At 30.0% G+C, this 11,945-nt stretch overlaps 1 long non-coding RNA gene across 1 annotated transcript; it reads left to right on the top strand.

The window, feature by feature from the left end:
* The first annotated feature begins 520 nt into the window (after positions 1 to 520).
* LOC116026224 lies at positions 521 to 1,525 on the top strand. The gene is made up of 2 exons (XR_004099795.1): positions 521 to 768; positions 1,321 to 1,525. It is a non-coding gene; the product is annotated as an uncharacterized LOC116026224 (long non-coding RNA).
* The last annotated feature ends 10,420 nt before the right edge of the window (positions 1,526 to 11,945 follow it).

Genomic DNA, 11,945 nt, shown 5'->3' with positions numbered 1-11,945 from the left:
TTTTTTTTTTTTTTTTTTTTAAATTCCAAACAGCCTTTCTATGTAGAATAGAAAATGACAGTAACAATTTTAATGTGTCAATACCAGTTAATGTATCTTTCTTTGCCTTAAGACCCCATTACAAGCCAATCAAATAAATTCAAGCACACAGACAATGTATTATGTATAAACACAATTTGTGAGACTTGATACTTGACACTAACACAACTCCAATCTGTGGATCATCATCACCCCTCTCCACTTCACAATTCCTCATTTGTTTATAAAATTGTACAGCATTGGTTTGTTTTCTTTGCCTGCTTGTAAAACATCTCTGAAGCTGCTTGTACTGCCTATACTGTTAGGAATTAGGAATGAAATTGTAATTTTATTAGGTTTAATATATGAAGATTGATTTTATTTTGTAAGTTTTGTAATGTGTTTATTTATTTATTTATGCAGGGATTGAAGGCACATGTTAACCGGTTAGGGCAAGATAAAGATTTTTGATTAATTGATTCACAAGTTCAAACAGGTGCTTTTGTTCCTTTTTTTTTTTGTTAAGATCAATTTTATTTTAATTTTTATTGACCTTCCAGTGACGCTTGGAAGGTTTTACTTGATAATGTGTCAAACTTAACTGTAAAATCTTTATGCAATACACGATGGGAGAGTCGAATAAAAAGTGTCAAAGCTATTAGATTTCAAGCTCCTCAAATAAGGTTGGCTTTGTTAGAATTATGTGAATCTTGTGATGATGCCAAATCAAAGAGTGAAGCGGAAAGCTTGGTTAGTGCACTTGAGAGTTTTGAATTTTTACTTGGAATTGTTATTTGGTATGAAATTTTATTTGCTATTAACATGGTAAGTAAAAGGTTGCAAACAAAATCTATGTGCATTGAAACTACTAAAAATCAAATTAAAGGTGTAATAGATTTTTTTGAGAAGTATAGAAATGAAGGGTTTGTTTCTAGTATAAATATTGCCAAAAGTATTGCATGTGATATGAACATAGAGCCTACATTTCCAATTAAACGTCGTATTATTAGGAAAAAACAATTTGATGAAAATGATTATGAGGAGGAAATGCAATCACCTGAGGAATCTTTTAGAGTTAATTATTTTCTAATTGTTGTGGATATGGCAATTGCTTCATTGAATACTAGATTTGAACAATTGAACACATTTGAAAATATTTTTGGATTCTTATATGATTCAAAAAAATTGAAGTCATTAGATAATGATGAATTAATGGAATGTTGTAATAATTTTGCATTTACTTTTTCTCATAACAATGTGTCAGATGTAGATTCAAATGATCTTTTTTTTCTGAATTAAAAGTGTTACAGGTGACTTTGCCAGACAAGTTGATGTCCGCAATCGAGATTCTTGAGTTTGTCAAAGTTGCAGATTGCTACCCAACGGTTTCTATTGCTTATCGGATTCTATTGACTATAGAGGTGTATTAATTGACATTAGTATTTTTGTACTCATATATAATATTTAAAATTCACTTATAAAAATTTATGTTAACTTCTAAATTTAATATGGGGCCTTTTTTTTTTTTCCACTTGCCCCGGGCCTATAAAACTATAGGAACGGCCCTGAGTATGACATTTGCATGGTGCTTTGATCCGACCCGACCCGTCTCACGAATAAGGATCCGTGAGACGGTCTCACACAAGTGTGACCCTTAATCAAATAATTCATTGATATATAAATTGAGTTAAATCATTTCTAATTTTTATATACTAAATATAATAAGAGCCAATGAAAATAAGGGTATAACGGAAACATGGAATCATATTTGCTTACTTTTTTTAACACTCAACAATATAAAATTTAACACGGTTGCTTTCCATAAGAAATGTCTCAGGTTCGAGTCTCATCCCAATAAGAGTTGGTAAAATTGTTGAATATATACTACGAATAGGTTAGTGTATATTAAAAAAATACAATATAAAATTTAACATGAAGTTTGGTCAATTAATTAGTCAAACTAAGCATCAAAGTTCTAAAACAAATCTAGGTTACATTTTTCTTTTTGTTTAACTAATCTTATTTTAATTATTTACAACAACATTCAATATTTTAATTATGCTTTTACATTATTGAGAATGATTTAGGTAATTATAGTATTAATAATTTTTGTCTGTATTTCTATAATGATACAATGGTACGTTACTTTACAAATATTATGCTATTATTAAATTGATACTCCTTTTGTTTTTTTCCTCCCTTAGTTTTATTTATTTTTCAATTGTTACGTTATATCTACTAGATCAATGGCTAACATTTGTTCACATTTCTCTCAGGAAGCCTTTTTCTCATTTGACAACGATATAAGCCCCCAATTTTATTTTTATTTTTAAAACATCTTTTATATAATCCATTATTTTTAATACTTAATAATTATATTTTTGACAAAAAAATATGACATTTTATTTATATTTTTACTTATATAATATTAAAAAAAAAAAAGAGGATCCAAATTGATATATTAGACATGACCCCTATTTTTTACATATCAGCCCTACTTATGAATTCTGTGCATTATGAACATGAATTCTGTGTATTATATAATTGATGACATATAAACACTTAACGTAATACGCAGAATTCATGTTCACAATGCACATAATTCATGATCATTATATTGTGTTTATGTGTGTGCGTGTTATGAACATAAATTGTGTGCATTATGAAACCATATTATGCGTACTGAATCAAGGTCTACATTGCACTGTTAACCATGGTCCGCGATATAATTTGCCTTAAAGAATATTTAAGTCTTTTTCGTCAATTTCTTTCGTTTAAACTTACTTTATTTATCAATACATCATTAAAATATGGATTGGATTATACTGGATCAAACATTAAAAATCTTGACCGGACCTAAAACTCACAAAATTAAAAATCAAGTTTTTTTACTTCAATTTCTTTATTTCAACGTTACGTTATTACATTTAATAATATTTGATTAAATATGAGATGAACAAAAAAGACCATGGTCTGACTTACATCTCAAAAGGTAATATTTTTATTCAATTTATTTTTTTACTATGCACCGCGGTCCACCAAGCATTGTGGACCAATTGGCAAAACGATGTCGTTTTGATTAATGAAAACATACGGATGAAACGGCCTCCGTTCCGTGCAACTGCAGTATCAGTTCATGCAGTATCAGTCAACACAACTGCAGTATCAATTCAACACAACTGCAATATCAGTTCAACACAACCGCAGTATCAATTCAACACAACTGCAGTATCAGTTCTGAAAGGGCCTCAACACAACTGTAGTATCAGTTCAACACAAGTATAGTATCATTTGAGATGAACTGTAGTATCAGTCACGGAGATTTACGGGAGCCGTTTCTCCCACTTATTGAAACGACGTCGTTTTGCGACCTTGGTCCACGATATAAGGACTGCATTGTATTTGTCAATTTATATATTATTTTTTATTATAATAAGTTAAAAGTTAGAAATTATTTATTTACATCTTTTTATTACCATTATTATTAATTATTATATTTTTTTAATAAATTTTAATTTATAATTTTATTTTAATATAAATAATAATTAATATCTGCATTAAAATAATTAATGTTTTATAAGAAATAACTTTGTAATAGATTTATACTCATATTTTTTAAAATGAACAAAACAGAAGAAAAAAAATTTCTTACTTTTAGACAAACAATTAAACATAAAAATATTTTATTAAAGTAAATTATTTTTCAAAAAATATTTTTTTTTTGTAATTTTTAAACGGACCATATACGTAGCTATCATCCCATTATCAATGGTAATAAATTAGGAACATCAACATTATGCCACGTCCGCTTCACATAACCTTAATTTACTTTCACTATTGAAGACAACTATGTTTATATTTTGGTACTTCCATACACACAATGTTAACAAGAGTTGGAGGTATATGTTGTTCCATATGACCACTGAGCTTTTGAGGTAACCGAAATGGGAATGCTTACACGAAAATTCTCGTATCTAAGACCGAATATCCCACCTCGTAATCGTAATTCCCACTCCATTTACTCTAATATTTGTCGGTTTACATGTTTAATTATTTTAGTAATTAGTAGTTGAAATTTTGTTTTTGGAAATATCCCTAACTGTTCTTTGCTGAAATGATTGCAACCAATCCCTTGTTTGATTGAAGGGAATGTGAAATTTCCAAATTTTGTTTTTAGTTCATTTTCGGCAGTTTTTATACAAATCATATTCACCCTACCTTCTTAGGTTATACGAGATTTCAACACAACTGCAGTATCAGTTCATCACTACTGCAGTATCATTTGAGATGAACTGTAGTGTCAGTTCAGAGCCATTTCTCCGACTTATTAAAACAGTCGTTTTGTGGATCGCGGTCCACGATATAACGACTGCCATTGCATGTTTAGAACAAAACAAAATCCATGCAATGTTGTTAGTCAATCTGCGGCTATAGCCTATGGGTATATTCACGTAGACAATAAAGTTGTCCCTTACTAAGGTATTTCGTCTAAAGATTCTATCTAATAAATAATATTCTTTGAGACAAAAAGAATAAATAATTATTTAGTTTTTGATTTAAAATTAAAATCTGGTACTAATGTAAAACGAAATGAGCTACAATAGCATCTAATAAGACGGCTGACCAGTAGCTGGGAGTTTCTTCCAACTTGTAACTTCCAAAGTCGTTAAGCCCAGTGAATTATTTTTATTTTTATTTTTTTTTTGAAAAAGAAAAAAAGCCCAGTGGATTATTAGTTATTCTCTTGCATGCACTTCTTCATTGACCCCGATTAGCATGGTAGTTGATCTGACCTCAAATCAAGTAAACCATGGTCTATATAGTTGTGTAGAGCATAAATAAAAAGTATATTTTTAATACACTAAAAACTATATTTTTAAATACTGAAAGTACATTATCTTATATACTACGTAGTATTAAAAATAATATACATTTCGTACAAAAATAATGTACTTTTGATATATTAAAAATCTACTTTGTATTTATGGTTCACACAATTATATATGTGGGCCATGGTTCACACAATAATTTGCAACCTCAAATCTAGTTGAAGGCAGCAAGGTGGAGATGCGGGAGCTTGCTCATGCAAAGTGTTTCTGAAAAATGATTCATTTCTCAAAAATTGTTTTTATTTTGTGTTTAGCTGAAATGTCAGAAAATAGTCTTTTCTATTTGGCTAGCAGTCATAAAATTATACTCATTACTTTTTATTATGTTTTTTTTTTCATTAGCATAATTCTATTACAAAGTTATTCATATAAAATATTACTCCGTAATTTTAATGATGGTAATAATAATTATTATATTAAAATCATTATAAATTATAATAGTTATAAAGACTAATAATAATTATAATAAAAAGAGGTAAATAGATTAAATAAATTTTGTAACTTATTATAATAAAAATGAATACATAAATTGATAAATATAATAATTTTAGACATTTTAATTGTATATTTTATACTAAATGTAAACAATAATGTACCTTTAGTATATTAAAAATGAACATTTATTCATGATCTATATTGCAACGTGGACCATAATCCACAGTATAATTTTCCATATATAGATATGTATTGATAAATGTAATAACTCAAAACTAAATAAGTTGAAGATTTTTTTTTATTTTTATTTTTACAATTGTGTACCAGACCAAAATTTTTGTTGTTAAGTTTAGCTAACCACAATCTATATTTTAACCGACAATTGATAAATATTATGAGTCTAAACTAAAAAAAAAATGAAAATAAAGGTTAAATGTTTTAATATTTGGGTTATGGGTCAGGTCAGGTCAAGATTTTTATTGTTTGGTTCAACCTGACTAAATTCATATTTTACCCGAACTCACCCAGTCCAATTCAAACAATAATGAGATAAATGGGGGGCCAACTTGCCTATTTGACATCATTCAAAGGGAAATAAAGAGAGAATTGAGTTGAGGTTAGAATCTAGAAAATATCTTTCGAGTAATAATTTTTTTTGTTGATAGTCAAACACTAACAAATCTAAAAAATACTCCCCAGAGCTAATGTTAAAAATGTTAGCAAAAAATAGTATTTTAAGTGACTATTTTGTAATACAAATATTACTGAATACAGAGGTGAAAATTAAATCATAAAAGCATGTGAGTTAAATTTCTATTAATGCTCAATTATTATGTCAATAAAGTGTGTTACACAAGAGTAGAATTTATTTTACCTTGGTTTCTCTATTCCAATAAATATTAATTTTCTCATCTACTTTAATTTTCACATACAGTCAACTCAAAAAAGTAATATTGTAAATCTCATTTTAATGGTAATTTTTTTTAAGAAATCAAATACATTTGGTAAAATCCATAGGTAAAAGTAAATTATCTGTGGTCTGTATTATAGTGGTCAACGGTCAAAAAGGATAGAGGCAAATTGCTATCATGCTAAGTCTATAAGGGTTATCTTTATCCCAGCAAGTGAACTCATTTTAAAATGATATAAATTTTTAATTTTTTTTTGTTTTATTTGTTAGTTTATGTGGCTTGCAAATTTGTTATAATAGTAAGTTTGCAATTAATTTTTATTTATTATTATTATATTTATAATATAAAATGTAAGTGAGACTACTTTTAAAAATGAGAGAATATTGTACGGATAAGGATATCCTATGTGAAAATGTAAGGACTAGGGAAGGAAGAAGACAAGAAAGAGAAGATTGATATTTGTTTATAAAAGGTTTGTTTAAATGAAAAATATCCACATAACCTTTGACTTTTTGGGTTTTTTTTTTTTTTTTTTTTTTTTTTTTTTTTTTGGGTTCTAGTAGAGATCATATTCATATTTGCCTATAATAGCTATGAAAATATCCACAAAACCTCTGACTTTTTTTTGTACCGTTTAAATTTTATCCATGTACCGAAGACATAGCCTTTAATTTTTAGGGTTGTAAGTTGTACTATAAATAATTTGAAATAAAGTGTTTTGAAGTCATTAATCTCTTTGATGGTAATTACTAATTATCAATGACTGCACCAATTGTAATTGTTAGTTTAATAAAATAGTGTAATATATTATTGATAAGGAATATTCTCCGGGCTACTTAACTGTACGTATCGCATGCCTGCTTAGTAGTCAGTCAGGGGGGCACGAGAGACTATTCTCGACTATAACCGACCTTAGAGCTGATGACCGACCCGACCTAAGATAGCGGATTGAGAGGGGCTTAGCTGGCAGTAGTATTCCCTGCTTTGAGATTCACTCCGACCATCTTAGGTCTAGACGAACTATCCGACCTCCCCCACTTGAAAAGGCAAGCCTTATTCCCTTAGTTCAACCCATTCGTAGCGGAAACGAGGGCATCAGGAACCTTAGCATCATGGAGGAATCAATAAAGCCTCCAATCTTCCCTTTATGCATGGGTCACATGTTTCGCGCATGCGGAGCTTCCAACACATGTTCCTTCACCCTCTTAATTATAAATACTGCATTAAATGCTAGAAGGGAGGGAGCATTTTGACAATTTTTACATAACCATTGTCAGTTTGGGACTCTCCGGCCCTTTAATTTGTTACCTTAGCCTAGCTCAACAGCTTAATTAAACCAACAAGCAGACAATTTTAAGGGATCCACATATGATCCTACATCACTATTCATACGTATTTGTAGGAATGACCGTATTTACTACATAAAATATCATTGTATTATTAGCATTGAAATTGTTAATTGTAACATCAACAACAATATACCTGTGTAAACAAAGATTCTTAATCACCCTTAGAGAGAACATTAAGAGTACGTCGGCTATCACAACACGTAGGAGGGCAGACTTAATTGATTTAAGTGCACTTTTTCTAACTTTAAAATGTACCAAATAAAATAAATGAGAATAAAGAAAAATAAGAAGGAGTCGCTGGTCACCGTCATCGTGAAAAGAACAGAGGATATGGTCGCCGCCGCACCTCATCGCTGCTTCGCCGGATCTGGAGGAGTCGCCGGTCACCGTCATCGTGAAAAGAACAAAGGAGATTGTCGCCGCCGCACCTCATCGCTGCTTCGCCGGATCTGGAGAAGGACTCGCCGGTCACTGTCCTCGTTCATTGTTGCGGTTGTTGATTTGGGTAGCTGAGGGAGGGAAGGTGAATATTGAACATGATGGTGGTGGAAGGTGGTTCGGCGGCTAATCTGAGGGAGGGAAGGTGAATATTGAAGATGATGGTGGTGGAAGGTAGTTCGGCGGCTGATCTCAACCCAACCAGAGAAGAAGATGATGAAAATATGCTATATACTATTTATTATATTTAATAATGTAATAAATATTATTAGTTTATATATTTTTATTTATTTTTATATTTTAAATAAAATTATAAAAATATATAATTATACATTTCTCCTCATTTTCCGGAAAATGAACCAAACACACAAAGACAGTTTTCCAAAATGCAACCAAACACTGGAAATGAAATCATTTTCCGCCAAACACACCCTAAAAGTACTATTTGAGTGATAACAATAGGGGTCACAATAAATTTACATTATGTGACCAAATATGTCATTACAAAAAAAATGATCTAGTGATAACACTTTAGACATGGCTCGACCTATGCCCATCCCATTCGGATCAATTTGAACTCGTGACCTCAACTCTAATACCAATTGATAAATTTCTTGTAATCAAGCGCGCTTAACCATAGAGTTCTTTGGTTATTTGGTTGTCATATTCTTCTTAAAGTCAATTAGTGATAAGTATGAGTTGTTTAACATTTGTATTGGAATGAATTGAAACAATTTGACTTGTGAAATTGTTTCTTAGATAGCTTTCATAAATGATAATAAACTTATATTTCACAAAAAAAAAAAGAAAGTTAATAAATGAGCGATTACAAAATGTATTTTCACAATGACATTTATCTTAAGAATCATTAACTAGTTGCATTTTAATTGACCATAATATTTAATATCTTGTTCACACCAAAATACTTTGGTACCAACTTCAATGCAATTTTAGTGGCAAACATTGATTACAACATAACTTCACACAATATTCATCTATTTAATTATAGTGATAAAGTCATTATAACAAATAATTACTCGTCACAATTATCATAACATTAGTGACAAAATTTAATTCAACAAAATTATTGTCACAATTTAGTAATTTTTGTTAGGAAATTATACAGCGTCACAAATTAAATATTTGTAACAATTTCATCACAAAAAAATGACAATCATTTTTTCTCACAATCGTATCCCATTTCTAATTATACTAACTAATTGTATTTTTATTGACGAAAAGAGTTGTCACATATATATATAATAAAGTGACTAACAACTATTTGTCACCAAAAAGTACCAAAATTTGTGTCCACACTATATTTCGTCACAATTACACTCGTTCACATCATAATTATAATGCCGCCAAAATGCATATACATTTAGTGACAACTTATGTTACGGCACTATCATTATAGTTGATAGGGGTAAAATCCCGGTTTACGTATCCCGACCTCCCGGGCTGTGTGCCCAGTTAGGGGTCAACCAGACCCTCCGAATCCTCCTCCCGATCTGACCAGGCCAGGCATCCTTGCGCTCCGGGCTGCAGTAAGGGCCTTTGCGGAGCTTCGAACCAGGGACCCGCACCCGCGTGCCTATCCGCGGGCGCGTTGGACCGACAGAGTGACCGGTGCATGTCCGCCACGCGTCCTACATGCCGCCAGACCGGAAATCCTACTGAAGCCACTATAAAAGGCGCATTTAATACGGTAGAGAGGACTTTTGGCTATTTCTTCAAGGACAGTAGCTAAAGAGACCGGGAACCTCTGACCCACTATCACATAGCTCGGTCTCGCTTAGAGTATTCTACCTTGTACTCTACCGAATATTAATACGAGTATTCTGTTCCGTATTTTGCTATATCAATAGTAATAATGACCGCTTATTTGTAACAAATACTTAATTGTCACAATTACCATGCTATTTGTGACAAAAAAAGAGTTATCACAATTATAGTAAACAATAGTGTTAAACTATTTTTTAGTCACAAAAATGGTATTATTTCTAACTAAATTAAGAAGTGTCACAAAAGATTTGTCATTAAATGTCTTAATTCATGGTTAAAAACTTAAAGGTCATATTAACAATATTAACTATTGCTTTTAATTACATCACTTTTTTAAATACAGCGATTTAATTGAACCAAATGTTAAAGTATAGGGGTTAAATTTAACAAAATTGAAGTATAAGGACTAAATTGAACAAACTACTATAGTATAGGAACTTCATATGTACTTTGACCGATTAAATGGTGATGATGAGACGGGTAAATAAATAATTAATTAATTAATTAATAATATATTAATATAAAAATACTTTCAATGTCACTAGTAAAAACAAGTTAGGTTATTAGATTGGATTTAAAATTAGAATAAGTTTTTACGGAGTATTATTTTAGCATCGTGGGTTCAATTATTGTTAGTGACATTTTAAGTATTTTTATTTTGTGAATGAGCTTGTGGTTTAGTAGTATGAAGTGATTTACTTTTTATACTTTTGAACTCTAAGAAAATAATTATGAATATATACTAACAAATTTATTTTATATTAATATATTATTAATTAGCGATTTGGTAGCCACATCAACTGACATGTAATTTGGCAACGTCATAATATTTAACAATTTAATTAACACCATTAAAAAATTTACTTACTTGTTCTATTTTTAATACGGAGTAGTACATAAACTAAACTGAACATTTACAATAGTATATGGACTAATTGAATAATTAAATGAATTTATAAATCATTTTTTTTAATACAACTGACGCTATTACATTGTAGTATCTGTTCATTTATACCGGTGTCAAACTCATGACCTTTCATTTGAGGGAGGCCAATACATGCCATTTGAGCACAAGGTGCTTGGCAATTTATAAATCATTTTAATTACACCTGTCAGTTTCTTTTAATTTGACCCAATGTGTCTATAATTTCTTTTAAATACATCTTTCTTGGTATAAAATAAGAATTAACATATATTAATTCACAATTAAGTCTACAAATTGTATCAGTTAAGTCATTATATACGAAAGAGACAAAAGTAACAAAAATTAACTTTTAATTAATCTAATTGGGTCAAATAAACTTTAGAATATCAAGAAAATAATATAAGAAATATGGCATATATTAGCTAGGCCTATAATAATGTTACAGAAAATGAAATTTTGAATAAATCATTTCATGAAGGGAAAAGTTCAAATAGGCCCCTAAACTTTACACCAAAAGTCAATTAGGCACCTAAATTTTTAAAAGGTCCAATTAAACCCCCACACATGTTATTTTTGGTCAAATAAGTCAAATTTTACAGGTAATCAACAGGTTATTGGTCAAAACTTGACGAAAAACATCACCACTAATAACCAAAAGGTCACCTTATCCGGCGAGTCGCTGGAGAAGGCGACTAAATTTGGTTGCCTTCTTCGGGGGAAGGCGACCGACGATGACTTGGTCGTCGCCGATCGCCGGACTGATACAAATGACCTGTAATAACAGGTCATTTACATGTTTTTTGGGCTTTATTGCCTCAATTTGACATGTTTGAGGGTTTAATTGCACTTTTTAAAAGTTCAGATGCCTAATTGGCTTTTGGTGTGAAGTTTATGGGCCTATTTGACTCTTTTTCCTTTAATGAAATAAAATAAATGTGTAATAATATTATTACTTTATTATGGGATGCTAGACCGTATAATTTTATTTTAGAACCTAAAAGAGTAATATATAGCACTATTTAGGTTTGAATATATAAACCTTATAACTATATTATACTATTATAAATTTTCAAAATATAAATACTTTATATTTTCGAAATACCATTTTATGAATATGTCATTGTGTGATATATATATATATATATATATATATATATATATATATATATATATATATATATATATATATATATAT

This window comes from Ipomoea triloba, chromosome 7 (genome assembly GCF_003576645.1).
Source record: "Ipomoea triloba cultivar NCNSP0323 chromosome 7, ASM357664v1".
In the NCBI taxonomy this organism is placed as follows: Eukaryota; Viridiplantae; Streptophyta; class Magnoliopsida; order Solanales; family Convolvulaceae; genus Ipomoea; species Ipomoea triloba.
Note: the sequence above shows the minus strand (reverse complement) of the source record. Positions and strands in the feature narration are given on the sequence as shown.